Here is a 19,892-nt window from a genome sequence, read left to right on the forward strand (position 1 = left end):
ATCCCTACCCCCAGTGACATCACTCTTAGAAGAAGTGCAAAAAAGGTGGAGCTCAAGCTCAAGCTCCCCCTCGCTGGAGCTCAGCTCGCCCAAATGGCTCTGCAGCGAGCACCACTAGAACTTTTTGGCCTTAAGTGATTTTCTGATAGAGATACCGGCATTGCATAAAGTACTTGCTAATTGTTGTTTTGGTGAATTGGTGGCATGATGGCTCAGTGGGTAGCACTTTCGCCTCACAGCAAGAAAGACGCTAATTCAAGTCCAGGTTGGCCAGTAGGCATTTCTGTGTAGAGTTTGCATGTTCTCCCCGTGTTCACGTAGGTTTCTTCAGGGTGCTCCGGTTCCCCCACAGTCCGAACACATGTGGTATAGGTGAATTGAATAAAGTAAATAGGCAGTAGTGCACTGTAAAAAATGCAGGGTTTCACACAATTCATTCATGTTTTCCCAACACAAATCAATTAGGATAACTTAACACAATCCACAAATTTATGTGGATTGAACATAAAAAAAAAATAATTTGTCCCAATGAAATCTCAAGAATTGTGTTGTTTCAGCTAATTTTAAATAAGTAGTTTGAACAAGATTTTTTTTTTTTTTTTGAGTGTGCATGAGTGTGTGTGTGTAAATGCGAGAGTGTACAGTATCGGTGTGTCCCAGTACTGGGTTGCGCCTGGAAGGGTACTAAGTAAAACATATGCTGGGATACTTGGTGGTCCATTCCACTGTGGTGACCTCTGATAAATAAGGAACTAAGGAAAATGAATGAATGGATGATTCACTTTGATGAATGAATGAATATGGTTTGGATTCACTTAGTATTCAACTTACCAACATATTAACAGATGCACATGTTAAAACAAAAAATTCAATTTTTGCTATTCAATATTTCTTTTAACAACAGAAACTTTTATTTGACATAATATAGAACATGTGTATTTAATAAATTTAAACAAATAAAGACAGTCCTGTAGCTATATTTAAATTATACATGTTGCTGCTACAGAAAAGCACCAGGTCACTAAAATGCTGCTGGTTTATTTTATTGTGCAAAATGGTTTAGCCCAAACTAACCAATAGTTTTATACAAACACTTGAGCATAATGGACATCAGTTGCTTTCCCTATACAAATCTGACATTTTGTACACATTAGAATCAGGTCAGATATTTTGTACAGATTACAATTACTTTTTTAACAAGTATTTTATGACTTTGCTTTGAGAAAAATGTAATATTCAAAAGACATGCAGCTAATTTCCTTAATGTAAAAAAAAATCCATTGGTAAAGGCCTTTTCATATTATTGCTGATATGCCTAAGCTTTAAATAGCTAAGATTTATAACAAATGTTAAATCTCTTACTCATCATTGTGTGCTGTATACTAGAGTAGGTTGGTCTGCTTTGTCCATTCGTAGGCTAAAGCATTGGCATATCCTTGTTTACAAATCGATACAGGGTTTACTCCCATCATATCTACAGAATTACATTTGTAAAAAGCCTGTTCTTAACTATGGCCTTGGGTCACAGCATATTTATTTACTGTCTGTTCCTAAAGTGCAGACTGAGAGCAGCACCTTTTGCATGGAATAATCTACAAAAAAAAAGTTTTAAGAGTTGATTTCACTAAATGCTTTTTAAAAGAGTATAAATGATTTAGAAATTGAAACTCAGGCTTGTAGATGTTTGGAAAAGTTTGTCAATTTGTGATTCTTGTTAACTGTTAATTGTTTTTTGTTTGCTATCTGTTAGACCCATGTGACATACTGCCTAATGTATACTGTATGAATGCTTTTGTAAAAGAGATTTTTATTCTCAATGTGTCTTTTCTGGTGAAATAAAGGTTATAATAATAAATTAATCCAATATAGGCCAATACATTTCATCCCTAATAGATTCAGTGCATAATAAAAAATTGTACTTACATAAATCAGGCTTAGCATGAAACAGAATGTAAAATGAAATAATATTTCAATCAACTGATTTTTTTAAATGAATAAATACCAGCTGAAGTGTAAGTAAATCATGATAGAATTTTTGTTTTTAAATAAACAAACCCCTAAAATAATGTTGATTGGTTATTAGAAGAAGGATGAGCTGTTGATATGTCTTGAACAGCTGTGTTTTTTGGAAGCAAAATAATAACTGTAATTGCATAACTCATGCTGTGCATGAAATAATATCTAATTACAAAAAGAATATGTCAGATCATATTAGAGTGGGCGACACGGTGGCTCAGGGGTTAGCACTGTCGCCTCACAGCAAGAAGGTCGCTGGTTCGAGTCCCAGCTGGGCTAGTTGGTGTTTCTGTGTGGAGTTTGCATGTTCTGGCCCTGTTGGCGTGCTAATTTGGCCATAGCGGATGTGTGTGCATGTGGGAGTGTATGGGCTGGAAGGGCATCCGCTGTGTAAAACATATGCTGGATAAGTTGGTGATTCATTCCGCTGTGGTGACCCCTGGTAAATAAAGGGACTAAGCTGAAGGAAAATGAATGAATGAATGAATGAATGAATGAATGAATGAATCATACTACAATGGTATTTGCAACATAAAAATGACAAAGCACCTCATGAAAAGCATTCTAATAAAATAATGAAGCATGGTAAATGAAATAAAAGCAAATGTGCATGTTAAAAAAGTTAAAGGAGCATCTGTTCTCAGTAAATATGCTGTAGAGCCGAACTCTGAAAACACTAACAGAGCAGCGCATTTGTTTTAAACAGAACAGCATGACAAAAGACAGTTAAATCACCCACTAAGGAACTGCAACTGTCAGGTTGTTTCTATTAGTATTAGCACTCCAAAACACCCCCCCCCCCCCTCTCGCTCTCTCTCTCTCTCAGTTACACAGATATAAATCAGCTGAAATGAAAGTGATAAACAAGGTTGACAACGAAAACACACTCCAGCATGTCATGGGTTAGTTTTAAGTGAACAGTAAATCATTCTGAGCTGTTTAACATCTATAAGACATTCATTCAGACATGATGGCATTTCACATCTTTCATCACATCTAAACTACATCAAACAAGCTAACCGTGAAATAAAACCGCTGCTAAGAAAAACTAACAACTGAAATCGGAGAAATGTGATTATCTTATTTCAGATTGCTGTCAAGCAAAGACTGCAAGGCACACTTTAAAGGCTCGGTTTTGTTATCTAAAAATTGTACAGTGGAGATCCTGAAAGATGAGAGAAAACCTTACAATTTTTGAATTTTTAAGGTCACTGTTTGGTCTCATTTATACCTATGCTCACAGTAGTAAAAAGTAGTTTTCCACATATTTCTTGAGTTATATTTAGCACAACATCAAAACTTAAATGAGATATTTGAAAAGAACACTGATTAAAATTAGAGAACGTTTTTTAGATCATAGTTGATGTTAATTTGGAAACAAATTCTGCAAACACAATTGAACTTGCAGCTTCATGCACACCGAAACAATTCATCATTTTTCCAAGCCATTTTTCAGCATTTATACCCAAGCAATTTTCACTAGTGATGAGCCAAATGAACTTGCAAAACAGTAAACTAGTAAAAAAAACAAAAAAAACATGAATACTCCAGAACAAAAGGTGTCACTGTACAACTTTACATTTCTGATGCTCACTTGTGGCACAGAAAAAAGTGACCCTCATGATTTTTCATTGTGCATTTATCGCATAATCTTTTTTATTTACGTTTCAGCTCCTCCACTACAGCAAACAAACATTTGATCAAAAGTTTGCAGGAAAAAGTTACAACCCATGACTAAAAATTAAGTGAAATGAAAATCACCATCAAATCCAATCTGATCTGTAATTCCTGTGTGCTCGTCTATAATGTTTTGTGCTTGTTTTGCTTTGTCTTCAGCAGCTAGGCCCAATCCCAATGAACATGAGCCACATGAACACCAATCTGCTTTGTCGACTAGTTTTTAACTTTAAAGAAAAAAAAAAATCAACACAATTAAGGCATTTCTTTTTTTCAATAACACTTTCACACATGGCCTTTTGCACATTAGTGTCTCCACTCACATTGCTGCCCTTTGTTTACTTACATATCATTAAAAAGCCAGTGATCATTACAGGGTTCACGGGCCTTAACTTTCCTGTTTTCATTGACTGAAACCCTCTGACAGCTGGATTTCAGTTGAAGGCCAAAGAGACAACACTTTCAGTCAAAGCAAGAAGCTGGTCACTCCAAAACTGGGATTTGTAGAATGTTACATCTGTACAATGTCACTGATTCATTCAAGTTTCAAAGCTAGTGGTCTACAAAAGACAAGATAATGTCATGATAAAGTGTTGTGTTTGGATGGATTTTTTTTGGCCTCTCACACTGCTACATGACAGACTGTAATATATATATATATATAAAAAAGACAAAACGTCATAAAAAGTCTTTAATATTAATGACTTTATCAAGTTTAAACTAATTTTGTTTTTATTTATACAAAGTTATGTCAGTTGGTTTGACTGATTTAAGTTGAGATGACTATTAAAGTTCCTTTGATTCAATTATAAATTAATTTAGGCAGCAAGATTTATTTTCCAGTGCTGAGTGGACTGAATATTTATCAGACGCTCCTTTAGTAACACATGGTTCTATCCCTGCATTAATTAACCAAATCAGCGAGCAATTTTTATGGCTTGGTTTTATGGCACACGGCAACAACAAACTGGAGACTGGAAACATTAAAATAATAAAAAGACCAGTCTAAAGTCCTGATATAAACCTGAGTGAAAAGGCACTATAATCCTTGGCAACAATGTTCTGGCTAAGAAACCCATTATAGTCAACTGTGGAAGAGACATAGAAAAAAGGGTAGAGTCTCAAAGTAACGGCCTGCACTCATCCTACTTAGTTTAAACTGCTGTAACCTTCAGATTTCGCATATGAAAATTTATATCTAGCCAAATGTAAATATTTTTGGATATATAACTCTAATTACATTAAAATTTGTGTAATTTGATTACAGTTTCTAAAGTCAACTGTAATTGCATTACTACAGATAAAGTGTTTAAAATAAAAAATGCTTTTTTAAATTACGTTTTCTGTTGCAACGTCAGTTAATAAGCATGCGCTTTTAAATTGCTGAAGAACCCGAGCTGACGAGAGTGTCTGCTTCTTCAAGTGGAAATCAAGACATTACCTTGATTTCATTAAGCATAAAAAATATTGCTATTTAATGCAGTCTATGTCCAGTCTCTAAAGAACTTTCGACTGCTTTTAACTCGACCAGCAACTTGTTTAAGAACTTGAATAGAAAGCATTCTACGACAATATTCCTCAACAAGAAGAACACCAGCACCCAAAAACACAGGCTAAATTGGATTTTTGTGCAGGATTGGGAGTGAAGGTCTCGTCAGAATGTGGAGAGAAGCGTAGCTGCTTGTGGGACTGTTCACATATCATTTATTTTGCGCTTGCAAGTTCGTTATTTCCAATGGAGACACGTGGCTTGCATTTTCCAGGCACACCCGTTGAAAATCATCATGCAACAAGAACTGACTGATCAGCTTCATACTTTGTATAGAATATACACATTTTGATAGACTAATGATTTCAGACCGACACAGAACACCCAAACACTGCAGTGCTTTTGCAATTTTAAGTTTTTAAGTCTTTTATGTTAAGCTGCTGTGATCAACCCATTGTAATGTTTTTCAGTAAATATTAAATTACTGAAATAGCTGTAGTTAATTTGTATTTTTATAGGTATATTTTATGTTTTAAAAGTAATTTCAAAGTAAAGTAATTTTACATAAGGTAATTAGTAACGTAATCAGATTAAAATTAAATTTTTTAAATTGTATTTTTTTTTTTTTTTTTTTTAATATTTCACAAATTATGTTTAATAGAGCAAGGAAACTTTCACAGTATGTCTGATAATGTTTTTTTTTCTTTTGGAGAAAGTCTTATTTGTTTTATTTTGGCTAAAATAAAAGCGTTATTTAATTTTTTTAAAAATATTTTAAGATCAAAATGATTAGCCCCTTTAAGCTATATTTTTCCCAATAGTCTAGAGAACAAACCATCATTAACCAAAATTGGCCTAATTACCCTAACCTGCCTAGTTAACTTAATTAACCTAGTTAAGCCTTTAAATGTCACTTTAAGCTAGAAGTGTCTTGAAAAATATCTAGTCAAATATTATTTACTGTCATCATGGCAAAGATAAAATAAATCAGTTATTATAAATGAGTTATTAAAACTATTATGATTAGAAATGTGTTGAAAAAAATCTCTGTTAAACAGAAATTTGGGAAAAAAAATAAACAGGGGGCTAATAATTCAGGGGGGCTAATAATTCAGGTGGGCTAATAATTGAGAGGGCTAATAATTCTTACTTCAACTGTACATATATTCCCTTGCATCAGATTTCTATACAGAAATTTGATCACAGTATTCTGCACAAAATGTTCAAGTGTCTTGTTTATGTAGTAAAACGCTGCTAGCATGAGACAGACCCAACTAAATTCCTTCAAGTTCTGAACGATAAGGGTACATTACTTCTAAAAATAAATAAATAAATAAATAAATAAATCAAGTGTTTATAAATTGTTCTCTAATCTTGATCTCCGCTGTATGTAATCAGATTAACATACAAATAATCTTCACCACATTTTTCGATGCTTTCATCTTTCCAACCATACATGTTGAAATTTAATGTGTATGAGTGTATCTGTCATGCATGGATATTTGCTTAGCATCGTCTTTGCATGTGTTTGTGTGTCTGAGAGAGCGACAGACCCATGCATGTGTGTGTGTGTGTGTGTGTGTGTTTCTCAAACAGTAGGGCTGCACATTCCTGTCCGACATAACTTAAGACAAGCAGACACTGAAGAAAACGCCTATAAAACTCTCTCAGCCTCTTCTCTTCCATCTGTTTTGTTTTCCTTCCATCTCTCCTTTTTGATGAGCTGGGTCTTCAGTCCCCCCAATAAAATCCCATTAGCTCTTAATGAAGTCGAGCTCGCTGCCTCGCGCCTTCACCTCATTTAGCACAATTGTCTGGCAGCCATTAGCACGGAGGCAATTACAGCCGAACGGCGAGAGTAATTGGAAATGCCGACAGGGACCCCAAGAAAACGGGAATAAATAATAAAAAAAAAATATTCAACCTAATAAGCCTCAGTTGGGTTGGTGGGGGCTGCTAGGCTAAATCAACATAATGCTAATCGAGGCTGATGAGGAACAGACTCAGGGTGAAGGCCAGGGGTGCTGGAGATGATGATGATGATGTTGATGATGATGATGATGAGGTTGAGATTGTTATAGAAAGAGCACGAGGAATCAAACTAATCAACTGCTCACTGACATTGTACGGTTAACGCCCATGAAAACTGATGCTACAAGAAAACAACTTTTAAAATCACTCTTATGATGAAATTAAAATGGACTATGTTTACCTTCTTAAAAAGTGTGCCACTGTGCAGGATCCAGGATATATTAATTGATTAATATATTAGTTAATTATATATAAACAAATCTGAATATAGGTAAAAAAGTACTGCCCTTCAGATATGTGTGATAAATGTAAACTTTCATGTAACCTTGGTCATATGTTTGAATTTTGTTCTATGTTGCAAAACTATTGGATTATTCATTCATTCATTCATTCATTTTCTTTTAGGCTCAGTCTCTTTATTAATCAGAGGTCTTCACAGCGGAATGACCCGCCGCTTATCCAGAACCTGTTTTACACAGTGGATGCCCTTCCAGTTGCAAACCATCACTAGGAAATGGGGAAACCGGAGCACCCGGAGGAAACTGTAGTCTTGGACCTCCCCACAACCCCCCTCTATTTCATTGTGCCTCAAGGATTTGGTCTTCTTTTTAAAACTTGAAAAAGTTAAATACAATATCAAAGGTAGGAGAGAGCAGCTTTTTGAAAAAATGGCAACATTTAATTGCATTCTTTAATGTTTTAAAAAACTTAGATGTGGATTAGTGTGAAGGGAAACGTGTATATACAGTGCTCATCATATATAAGTACACCCCTCGCAAATCTATCTTTTAAATTCATATTTTTAATAGGAAGCTATACAATATTATATTTGACATTAGATTAGTCAATACTGAGGCCAAATCTGGAGCTTATCTAACAAAATAACTTACGATACCGGTTCAAAAACTATTACACCCAAATTTATATGTTATAGAAAAATATTACATAGATATTTATATAACAGGAAAAATCAAGAGAAGCAAAAAAAAAAAAAAAAACATTGCAATATTTTGCTTGAATTTAATTGTATTATCTTTCAATTTCTAAATATGTTTAGTGACTAAAATATTTTTAAATAAATAAATCTGTTTAGTAAATCTGTTTTGTTTAAATGCATCAATTTACATTGCCTATAATCACTGAGAAATGGATAAAAACATACATTTTCAAAAGGGGGTGTACTAAATATTATATATTTAATTATATATATATATATATATATATATATATATATATATATATATATATATATATATATATATATATATTGTTTTTTTGTTTTCTTTTAAATTTGTATTTTATTTATTTATTTATTCATTTATTTATTATTTTCAGATGTTGATTGTTTTATTTGAAGATTGTTTTGTTGGGGCTAGAAAGGATGGTATATGGTGTGTGGGTTGTTGTAAAATGTAAAATGCTATTTTCAAGAATAAAAAGTCCATGAAAAAAAAAAAAAAGTACTGCCCCACGTGATGTTTTAGACAGAACCTTAGAAGTTGAACATTTCTTAGGTATTTTACTACACTAATAAAGTTAAATCTTTTTTTTTTTTTTTACAAAATTATATTGATTATTATAATTGTTGATTCATTTTTATTAAATTCTTTTTATATTAATAGAAATTACAAATAAAAAATTCCATTACATTTAAAGGATTTCATGACTATGGAGACCCTTTCATTATTATTATTATTATTATTATTATTATTATTATTATTATTATTATTATTATTATTATTATTCATTGCTTAATTATTTTTCTTTATCTTAGTCGCTTTATTCATCAAGAATCACCACAGTAGAATGAATTGCAAACTTATCCAGCACAGTTCTACGCATCAGATGCCCTTCCAGCCAAAACCCAGTACTGGGAAACACCCATACACACTCATTCACACACATACATTAGAGACAATATAGTTTATTCAATTCACCTATAGCGCATGTCTTTGGACTGTGGGGAAAACCGGAACATCCGGAGGAAACCCATGCTAACATGGGGATAAAATGCCACCTGACCCAGCTAAGGCTCAAACCAGCGACCTTCTTATTGTGAGGTGACAGTGCCAACCACTGGCACTGTGACGCCTCTATTACTATTATTATTATTATTATTATCATCATTATCAGTTGACATCAAGTGTTTTATTTGATTTGAGCTGTGGCAGGCTTTTAATTCAAGGTATGTTTATGATGTATGGCCAAAAATAGATTTTCAAGGTAATATGAAACTATAATCTGGGTTAAATAATGTTGGCAGTGCTTTGATTTAATTAAAATATTAAGCTACAAAAATATTAATTAATATTATTTTGCCATAACCTTGATTGTTTCAGCAGAAAGATTGGAGAAAAGTAAAATGGAAAATAATTTTGCTCTTTTATATTAACCTGGTATGAATCAATACTTTAAGAAAAAAAGAAGAAATATGTATACATACTACTGTATGAAACATCATTAAATCAAATAAGCGTCTAGGTTCTGTTGTGCAGGAATCAACAGAAAAGTAATATTCATGAAAATGAAAAATACATAATTGCTTTTTTAAATTTAATCTCTGATGCAGTGCTGTAATAAACAGAATGAACATACTACAAAAGGACAACTTGTAATTTATTAATAAATATGTCGCCTAATGTACAGTATTTCATTTCATTTATTTTCCTTCAGCTTAGTCCCTTATATGTTTCACGCAGTGGATGGCCTTCCAACGGCTACCCAGGACTTGGGAAACACCCATACACTCTCACATTCACACACTACGGCTAATTTTGTTTACCTAATTTACCTATAGCGCATGTCTTTGAACAGTGGGGGAAACCGGAGCATCCGAAAAACCCATGTGAACATGGAGAGAACAAGCAAGCTCCACACAGAAATGCCAACTGGCTCAGCCACGTCTAGAAGCAGCGACCTTCTTATGAGGCGACAGTGCTAACCAATGAGCCACTGTGCCGCCAATTGTACAGAAGTTAATGTATTAATAATTAATAATATATAATGACTATTTAGCTTACAAATTATCATGCTCTAAATAAAAATGTAAATATATTACCTAATATAATACAACATGAAAATACTGTATATATATATATATATATATATATATATATTAGGGGTGTGATGAGATCTCGGGTTACAAAATTTCATGAGACAAAATCACGACGAGATTTCTCGCACTCAGCTGCTGTGACATTTTTGCAACTGTACGCAGCGGTGACAAAGAGGAGACAAAACAAGGACAAACGCCATCAGCTGGATAAGAGTGGGAATTACAATTAGCTACAAATTACAATAGATCACCTTCAGCATAATCTGCAAAATGACGGATCATCTTCAGATTTTCCCATCACTGCTGAAAAAAAAAAAGTATATATATACATACATACATAAATAAGATGTTTTTTTGTATATATATATTTTTGTGTAATATGCCCTGATGCAATGTGTATGGGTCAGTTTTGATTTCAAATGGATATATGACAGCTCATTTTACATCAAACAAACAGCAGCAACATTCCATGTAAAGGACGCTTTTTTCAAGTCAGTCCTTGAATAATGAATAGCCGCACAATGATTTAGGTGTTGTGTTTGGCCTGCTAGTGCCAGATGCCAGGGCATCTCCCCTGACTCCTCACTCTACTTACCAACATCAAACTAGGCAACTGGTGGCAGAAACCTGATCAGACGGGGTAAAATCAGAGGGCACCTTTCACAAGAACTGGGCAGCTTGCCCGACGGTCCACAGGAGGGGGCAAAGAATAGGGTCTGGTCGGAAACGGTGTGTGTCTGTGATGTGTGTGAAGGCGTCTTGGCACTAGCTTTTCCGGAGTCGGCACGGGAAACAGAAGGTCGAGTCCCACAATAGTCTCCCATGGGGCATCGACAATACCAGCTCAATGACCGCAGTCAACAATACTCTCAAGGCCTTTTATTCAGAGAGTTCAATGGAGCAGACACACCCAGCGGCACTTTCCTACACAAAACAAGACCCTGGCGCACACACACACGCACATACATACATATTCATACAGGCTTATATAAATGACAATATTGCTACTATGAAAGATGCTTTCATTTGTGTCTAGAATTGCTGCAAACGGTTGTTTATGGTATTTTAGTGTTGGCAAGTTAGTCATATAGAAATATATGATGGAACAAAGTAATGGTAGAAGAAATAATAGAATAGAAAAAATGACAATGAAAGATAAATCAAGATAGACTGAAGGAAGAATGATAGATATGATAGTTATCTAGATGATAGATATGATAGTAAAACAGAATAGACAGAATGATAGAAATTGACAGAACAATAGACAGCTAGAACAATAGAATAACTGAATAACAGAAAGACAAAAAGGATGGATGGATGGAATATTAAATATGGATGGATGGATCGATCAAATATTAATAATGTACGTATGAATGGATGGATGAAATATTAAATATGGATGGATGGATAGATGTATAGAGAGATAGAAAAATAAGTGGAAGGATGGGAGGATGGATGGATGGATGGATGGAATATTAAACATGTATGGATGGATAGATGAAATTAAATATGGATGGACGGACGGACGGACGGACGGACGGACGGACGGACGGACGGACGGACGGACGGACGGACGGACGGACGGACGGACGGACGGACAGACAGACAGACAGACAGACAGACAGACAGACAGACAGACAGACAGATAGATAAATAGATAGATAGATAGAACAATGGGTGGATGGATGGATGGATGGATGGATGGATGGATGGATGGATGGATGGATGGATGGATGGATGGATGGATGGATGGATGGATGGATGGATGGATGGATGGATGGATGGATGGATTGATGGATTGATGGATTGATGGATGGATGGATGGATGGATCGAAAATTAAATACAAAGGGATGGATGGATGGACAGATGGATGGAATAGTACAAATGAATGGATCGACGTATAGACGGACAAACAGACAGACAGACAGACAGACAGACAGACAGACAGACAGAAAGATAAGATAGATAGATAGATAGATAGATAGATAGATAGATAGATAGATAGATAGATAGATAGATAGATAGATAGATAGATAGATAGATAGATAGATAGATAGATAGATAGATAGATAGATACATAGATACATAGATAGATAGATAGATAGATAGATAGATAGATAGATGAAAAATGATGAGAGCTTCTGTTATGATACAAAATAGTGAACTGTGTTCATCAGTATATGTCAGCAGCTCTGCAACACTGCTGCTTGTTAGAATTGACATTACACACAATAAGTTAATTCACTTTGTCTTCATAGCTGTAAGATGAGACCTGAGGAACTAGTACTGATCATTTGAGAAGAAGAAAAAATGAGCTGAAAAGACATTAAGGGAAGCACTGCATAAATGAAAAGACTTTTGGAGGCTCCTTCCATTTCTCTTGAGCTGTGCTTTCACTCTGAAAATGTTTATTTGTCTAAAAAGATCTACAAACAATCACTTCACTCGACAGGAGAGAGAGAGCTTTCCAGTCAGGAGGAGATTTAATTAGGGAAATCTCATTAGGTTTAACAAAATTAAGCGTAAAACAATCCTCGGCAGGGCTCCGAGAGCGAGAGGGAGAGAAAGAAAGGGGGAATTTGGGGTTATGAGCGATTAGAGTCGGGAGGATATTGAGATAGTCACTTCCATGCTGCTGTGGGGGAAAATGGCTCTAGATACCCAGCTGTTTTCACACTCAATTAAAGCGACTTGCCTGGCTTTTACCCCCTCTGAAACGCAAAGAGTTAACCCTTCTGCATATTGGCACACACACACGCACGTTTCAAACTCGTCCTCTCTCACTCATCCACAATGTAATTTCATCCTGAGCCCACGAACCATTAAAGACACAAATTGTGTTTTCCAACAAATTCGCACTCTATAAGGACATAACAGAAAGGGCTATTAAAGCGAGGAAGCAAATTCTTAAACAACCCAGCTGGGGTGATTGCAGACGAACAGCGAGTGTCAGACAAAAAAAATCATTTTAAAATTCATGTGAAAGCCCAATTTTGTCTAAAACAGCAAGGAATAACTCTAGGAATCCAGACGAGCGATATCAGAGCAAGGAAATCACAGGTTTGCATATTTTAGACTTCATAGGTGACACTGCATATTTATCAGCCATCTCAAAAGTGTGAAAGGATTGTATGTGCTAAAATTGATTTTAAAAAAAACTATAACAAAAAAATATAATTATGAAAGACTTAAAGCATGACTACAAAGGCTGTTTGGTGCATTTGGGGGAAGGAAAAAAAAATCAACTGGAGGAAAATAGTTTGGCGACAAGCAAGGCTTTGTTCCAACACCTAGTGAGGTGCCTCGCTGCCTGCTGCCTACACAGACAGCTGCTAGCAACCTTAACCAAATCTGAACCTCAGAAATGATGGACTAAGAATGTGAATCAAGGGTTGTATCTCTTTTCAAAACAAGTGGTATCACACAAAATAACATTCTTTATATTGTGTGCCTATTCACCATTTGTTTATATTTATCTGCTATTTGCTAACCATAAATCTGTAGCTAAGCTAATAATATAATCATCTAATAAGCACAGGCATTAAACAGCTAAACAAACATTTGATAAAACTGCCAATTATTCTAAAACATATGTATTTAGCATTTTTAAATATTAAAATGTTAGTTCACCCACACATTTTAATTATGTTATTAATTACTCACCCTCATGTTGTTTCAACCCTTGAGACCTTAGTTTGTTAACACAAATTAAGACATTTTAGATGAAATCTGAAAGATCTCTGACCCTCTATAGCAGGGCTGGCCAACCCTGTTCCTGGAGAGCCACATTCCTGCAGATTTTAGTTGCAACCCAAATCAAACACACCTGCCTGTAATTATCATGTGGTGTTCAGGTCCTAATTAATTGGTTCAGGTGTGTTTGACATAGGTAGCAACTGAAATCTGCAGGAAGGTGGCTCTCCAGCAACAGGGTTGGCCACCCCTGCTCTATAGACAGGAATGGTTCTGAGATGTTCAAAGTTCGGAAAAGACACCAAAAGCATTGTCAAAAGATTCCATATGACTTCAGTAGTTTAACTATAATCCTTTAAACCTGGAAAAACATGTTAAAACAAAGTCGTTTGACTTATTCTTGTCTTCCGCGACAAATTACATTTTGCATTTACTATGATTCCCACTGAAGCCACATGGAATGTTTGAACTATGTTTAAGTTCCTTTTCTGAACTTTGAACGTCTCGTGATCTTCACTGTATATTTAAATATATGTGTATAAATATCTTATGTTCAGATGACAAGAAAAACCTCAAGCAATTGGAACAACATGAAGATGAGCTGGCTGGATGGATGGATGGATGGATGGAATATTAAAGGTATGGATGGATGGATGAAATTAAATATGGATAGATGAATGGATGGATGGATGGATGGAATATTAAACGTATGGATGGATGGATAAAAATAAATATGGATGGATGGATGGACGGACGGACAGACAAACAGATAGATAGATAGATAGATAGATAGATAGATAGATAGATAGATAGATAGATAGATAGATAGATAGATAGATAGATAGATAGATAGATAGATAGATAGATAGATAGATAGATAGATAGATAGATAGATAGATAATGGATGGATGGATGGATGGATGGATGGATGGATGGATGGATGGATGGATGGATGGATGGATGGATGGATGGATGAATGGATGGATGGATGGATGGATGGATTTGACTCCTTCTCTTGCAATTGAAATGGTTAAATTTGGTCAAGTCCATAAATTAACCAAGTCCATATCACACAGAAAATTGGGTTGAAATAACCCAGGTTTTTTTAATCTTGAAATATTGCCTATAAAGGCAGAGCTCACTGGCGTTTGGAACAGAGCACATGTGTTTCTGAAGAAAAACAGGAACTGTTGATATAGGAACTTACAGTTTGCTTGTTCTCAGCATCAGCGCATCTGATGTTGGAGTCTGTCCGCCGGCGCGCTGCCCTCCACACAGTCTACAACACAAGAGAAACCTTCAGTTACACCTAATGATCTGTTCACCATCATTTAACCACAGCGCCATCACAACACAACTTGTCATATGGCCAGAAGTGTTGATTTAAATTTAAGCTGCGCTGCATGCTTTGAGTACAGGGATCTTTTTATTGACGCCGCGTGATACCCGTGGGCCTGCTGACCCCACAATTTGAAAAGTAATTTGATATTGCGTGTGAAGGTATATGTATGTGTGTGTGCCCTGCTGTTCTGGCTTAATGGAGGTTGGACGTATGTGTGTGAGCTCGGGTAGGTGGGCAAACAAAGATAAAGGCAGGGGCGGCAATGGCGTCTAGCCCCCCTACGCCTCGGTCTGTCAGTACAGGTTCAAGCGAAACCTTTCTCGGGTTTCTTCCGAACTACAAAGAAAACATTTTAGGGTGCTGTAATCCCCTCCCACAGTCTCTGGAAGCCCTCCGCATGCATCCAGTCAGCAGCCCACCACCCTTCAGCCCTCATGAGACCTGATCTGCCTTCCTGTTGACGTCAAAGTGAATTAGAGCACGGCGAGCACAGCGGCTCCCTCCGGGGGGCTGGAGGCCTAATCATGCCGTTTCTCTCCAGCCTCTGAGGAAGCATTAGCAGACCACCACATCTACAGCACAGGGCCCCTCCACAAACAACCAGACACAAAAAATGCACACTTATAGGTCCCTCCAAACTGCAGAAGATTTGTGAGTTTGCCCTTCACACTCCTCATTTGAGGACCCAGAGAAAGCTGAACTTTAGGGCAAACCTGGTTCTTTACTACACAGAGCTGCTCTGTGAAATAGCTAATGCCGTCTCCACACGACCTCCTGCTCTCCCACTGAATAATGCTTCCACATATAGCAGAGGAGACTTCACACTCAGACTCCCACTGACCTGATTCCTACTGAGACTTGTGTGGCTTGGCTGCTCTCTTAAGTCTGATTCAGTGCTATTTTAGGATTACTTATATTTTTTTTAAGGTATGGAGGATATATTAGTGGCCATATTGATATGGGAAGATAAATGTTATTTTAAAACTGATCCTCATTCGTCTGACAACAAAATCATGCCGATATATTTAAGTCTAATAAATTATGTATTTCTGCTGGTTGAAGAACTTCAGATGCTTGCTGCTAACCACTTTTATATTCTTTAATTGATATTTTGATTTTGGTTTATGTTGGTTTAATGTATTTTTTTCAGGAAATAGATTTTATTTATAAAATAAAAGTTTGACATAGAAAAGAGTAGTTGATTAATAAAGTTTAGAGATCAGTTTAATCTATTCTGTAATTAAGGATAATTATAATAATAATAATATTAATAATTTTTATATTTATGTTGATTGGCTAATGGCGACGCAGTGGCACAGTAGGTAGTGCTGTCGGCCCTTAGCAAGAAAGTTGCTGGTTCGAGCCTCGGATGGGTCAGTTGGCGTTTCTGTGTGGAGTTTGCATGTTCTCCCTGCGTTTGCGTGGGTTTCCTCCGGGTGCTCCGGTTTTCCTCACAGTCCAAAGACATGCGGTTCAGGTGAATTGGGTAGGCTAAATTGTCCGTAGTGTATGAGTGTGAATGAGTGTGTGTGGATGTTTCCCAGAGATGGTTTGCGGCTAGAAGGGCATTCGCTGAGTAAAAACGTGCTGGATAAGTTGGCGGTTCATTACACTGTGGCGACCCCGAATTAATAAAGGAACTAAGCCGGAAAGAAAATAATTGAATAAATAAATGAATGATTGGCAAATATATATGCTTACAGCTTCCAAATCTTACGTTAGTGATTATTGTATTGGTCAGAAATTCCATGATGATGCGTAGCCTTTTTTAGTATTTAATGATTTGGTTTATGTTGGTTTAATGTATTTACTTTTCAGGCAGTAGATTTTGCATATAGTAGATAAAGCATATATATATATATATATATATATATATATATATATATATATATATATATATATATATATATATATATATATATATATATATAAAGTATATATATAAAGTATATATATATATATATATATATATATATATATATATAAAGTATATATATATGTGTATGTATATATATATATATATATATATATATATATATATATATATATATATATATATATATATATATATATAAAGTTGTACATAGAAAAGAATAGTCAATTAAAAACATTTAGAGATCAGTTCAAACTTTCTGTAATTAAAGTTATAAATAGAAAATCAATTGTTCACTGGATGTGTTTGCCTTTGTTTTTGCAGTCATGCTAAACATTAATTTATATTTTTATTACAAATTTTTACAACAAACAAGCAAATGTTTTAATACATTCATAACTGCGTTCATGTTTTACCATTATGCTTAAAAAAATTAAAAAAAAACTCTAAAATAAAATAAAAACAATCTCATATGAAGCAAGAGATCGCGATGACATATGATGATGTGTGCAAGTGTTGTAGTGCTGTCTTAGGGGTCCATTTTAAAGCCCTTCTACTTCCCACTCTTTTCCAAGGGCCAAGGGGAAGGGGTACAAAAATAGAAATGGGAATGGGCCAAAATCAACGTAAATAAAGTAAAAAATTCAGCAAAAAAAATCTGTGAGCTGTTCTCTCAAGAATTCCCTCAACATTACAAAATAAACTCAGAAATAGTATTATAAGATAAAATCTACAAACTTTGAATTATGATATAAACTCTTTTGCTAGTTAAATCGTTAGAAATAATGTAGAACAAAGAGATTTTCTGGCTTTTCCATGTTTGTCTCACAATGGTCTCATAAATTATGTATTTGTTTACAGAATTTTGACTCTTTCTCTTGCAATTGAAAGCTAATATTTTGCAATTTTGAGTAATAGAATAATTCAAATAAACAAGAATGAACAAAAAGGCATATACGGAAGAAAAAAAAAGATGTAAATCTTTTTAGATTAATTTAAATAGATTTGCTTTACTCTTAGTTCAGACTTTCTGTGTGAGAAAAAATGTAAATGTTTAGATATTATGTTTCAAATTACTTTTTGTTTAAGCAGACATGGAACAGAAAAAAGTGCACTGATGGCATGCAAAGCTGTGCCAATTGGTGTGCCAATAGAAAGAGTTAGCTCTTATAAATATCTAGGTATTTGGATTGATGAGAGATTAGCCTTTGATATACACATCGACAAGTTATTGGAAAAGCCGAAAGTAGGTTTTTTATACCGGGCAAAAAAATGTTTTCCTTATAAGGCCAGTAAGAAATTAGTGAAGAGTACATTCTTGTCTATAATTGATTATGGTGATCATCTATTTATGCATGCAGTTGCTAGTTTACTTAAAAAACTAGATTCTGTTTGTCATGTGCTTTGTCACAGGTACAGACTCACGGACGCATCACTATATTTTTGTACGATTCCTTTGATTGGTTATCTTTAGATCAAAGGAGAAAATTACATTTGTACGTATTTACTTTAAAGGCGCCTTAGGTAAACTACCATCCTATCTCTCTAATTTGCTAACATTTCACAAAAATAACCAACACACTAGATTTGGTTCCTGTGTTTGGTTAACAGTCCCAAGAGTATTGTCAGGACTGAAATGTGCTTTTTCCTTTTATGCTTCCAGGGCTTGGAATGACCTGCAAAACCAGCTAAATCTTGAACCACTTCTGACCCCGAGTACTTTTTAAACATCTCCTGTACAACGTCTTAAAGAATACTTGTTTTTTTAAAACAAAACAGTTTTTTTATGACCTCTGACCTTTTTTATGAATGGTGATTTTGTAATTGTGTGGTATTGTTTTCTGTGAAACTTTATGCGCTGCCTGATGTCTTGACCAGGTGTCACTGAAAGAAGAGACAGTACTGTCTCAATATGATCTCCGGGATAAAATAAAAAAATAAATAAAATAAAAAAATAATAAAAAATAAAATAAATAAAATAGAATAAAAAAACTAAATAAAAACAAAAATTAAAATAAAATGAAATAAAATAAAGTTAAATTAAATAAAAAAAACTAAATAAAAAGAAAAATTTTAATAAAATGAAATAAAATAAAATAAAATAAAAATTGAAATAATAAATAAATGAATAAATGAATAAATAAATAAATAAATAAATAAATAAATAAATACATACATACATACATAAATAAAACCTGTCTGACTTTATGCTCCAAACATCCATCTTTGTATGAACAGGTCTTTTATTCTAACAAAATAAATGTTTTTGTATTAGATGTTTTGCAAGTGCCTGATTTCTTTCCAGATGGCTCTTAAAAAAGCCAATAAAAAAAAGACTTGGAGATGAATGTCAATGCTAACGGATCTTTTTCTCCTCTGTTATATAGCCGTCAATGGCTCCTTGTGTTCAATCTTGACTGTCCTATTAAAAAAAAAAGACTACACAGTCTATTACAGTCATTAGATCAACCCATTTAAACATTACTGCCAATGATGCACCAAAATAATCTTTACTTTGACCCGAGCAATGCAAGGTTTAGGTGGTAATTACCCAGAATGCCTCACCAGCATTAGCCCCCCAGCTGTTCAAAGACTGCAAGAACGACAACATTTGCTGCCAGGGGTTTCAGAACTTCCTGTTCCTATGACAACCACGGAACAATTCATATTCATATTCTCCTCTAATAAACTGTGTAACATTAGGGCGTAATTGTT

The 19,892-nt window shown here is 34.8% G+C and overlaps 1 protein-coding gene across 2 annotated transcripts in view; it reads right to left on the reverse strand.

Annotated features, from left to right (window-relative positions):
• pknox2 (pbx/knotted 1 homeobox 2) overlaps positions 1–19,892 on the reverse strand; it is a 218,893-nt gene that overhangs the window by 158,710 nt on the left and 40,291 nt on the right. The window contains exon 2 of one of the 2 annotated variants that reach the window (XM_009305360.5): positions 15,170–15,241. The gene's annotated coding sequence lies outside the window, so the exon portion shown is untranslated. 2 annotated transcript variants of the gene reach the window in all.

This window comes from Danio rerio, chromosome 10 (assembly GCF_049306965.1).
Source record: "Danio rerio strain Tuebingen ecotype United States chromosome 10, GRCz12tu, whole genome shotgun sequence".
Classification (NCBI taxonomy): Eukaryota; Metazoa; Chordata; class Actinopteri; order Cypriniformes; family Danionidae; genus Danio; species Danio rerio.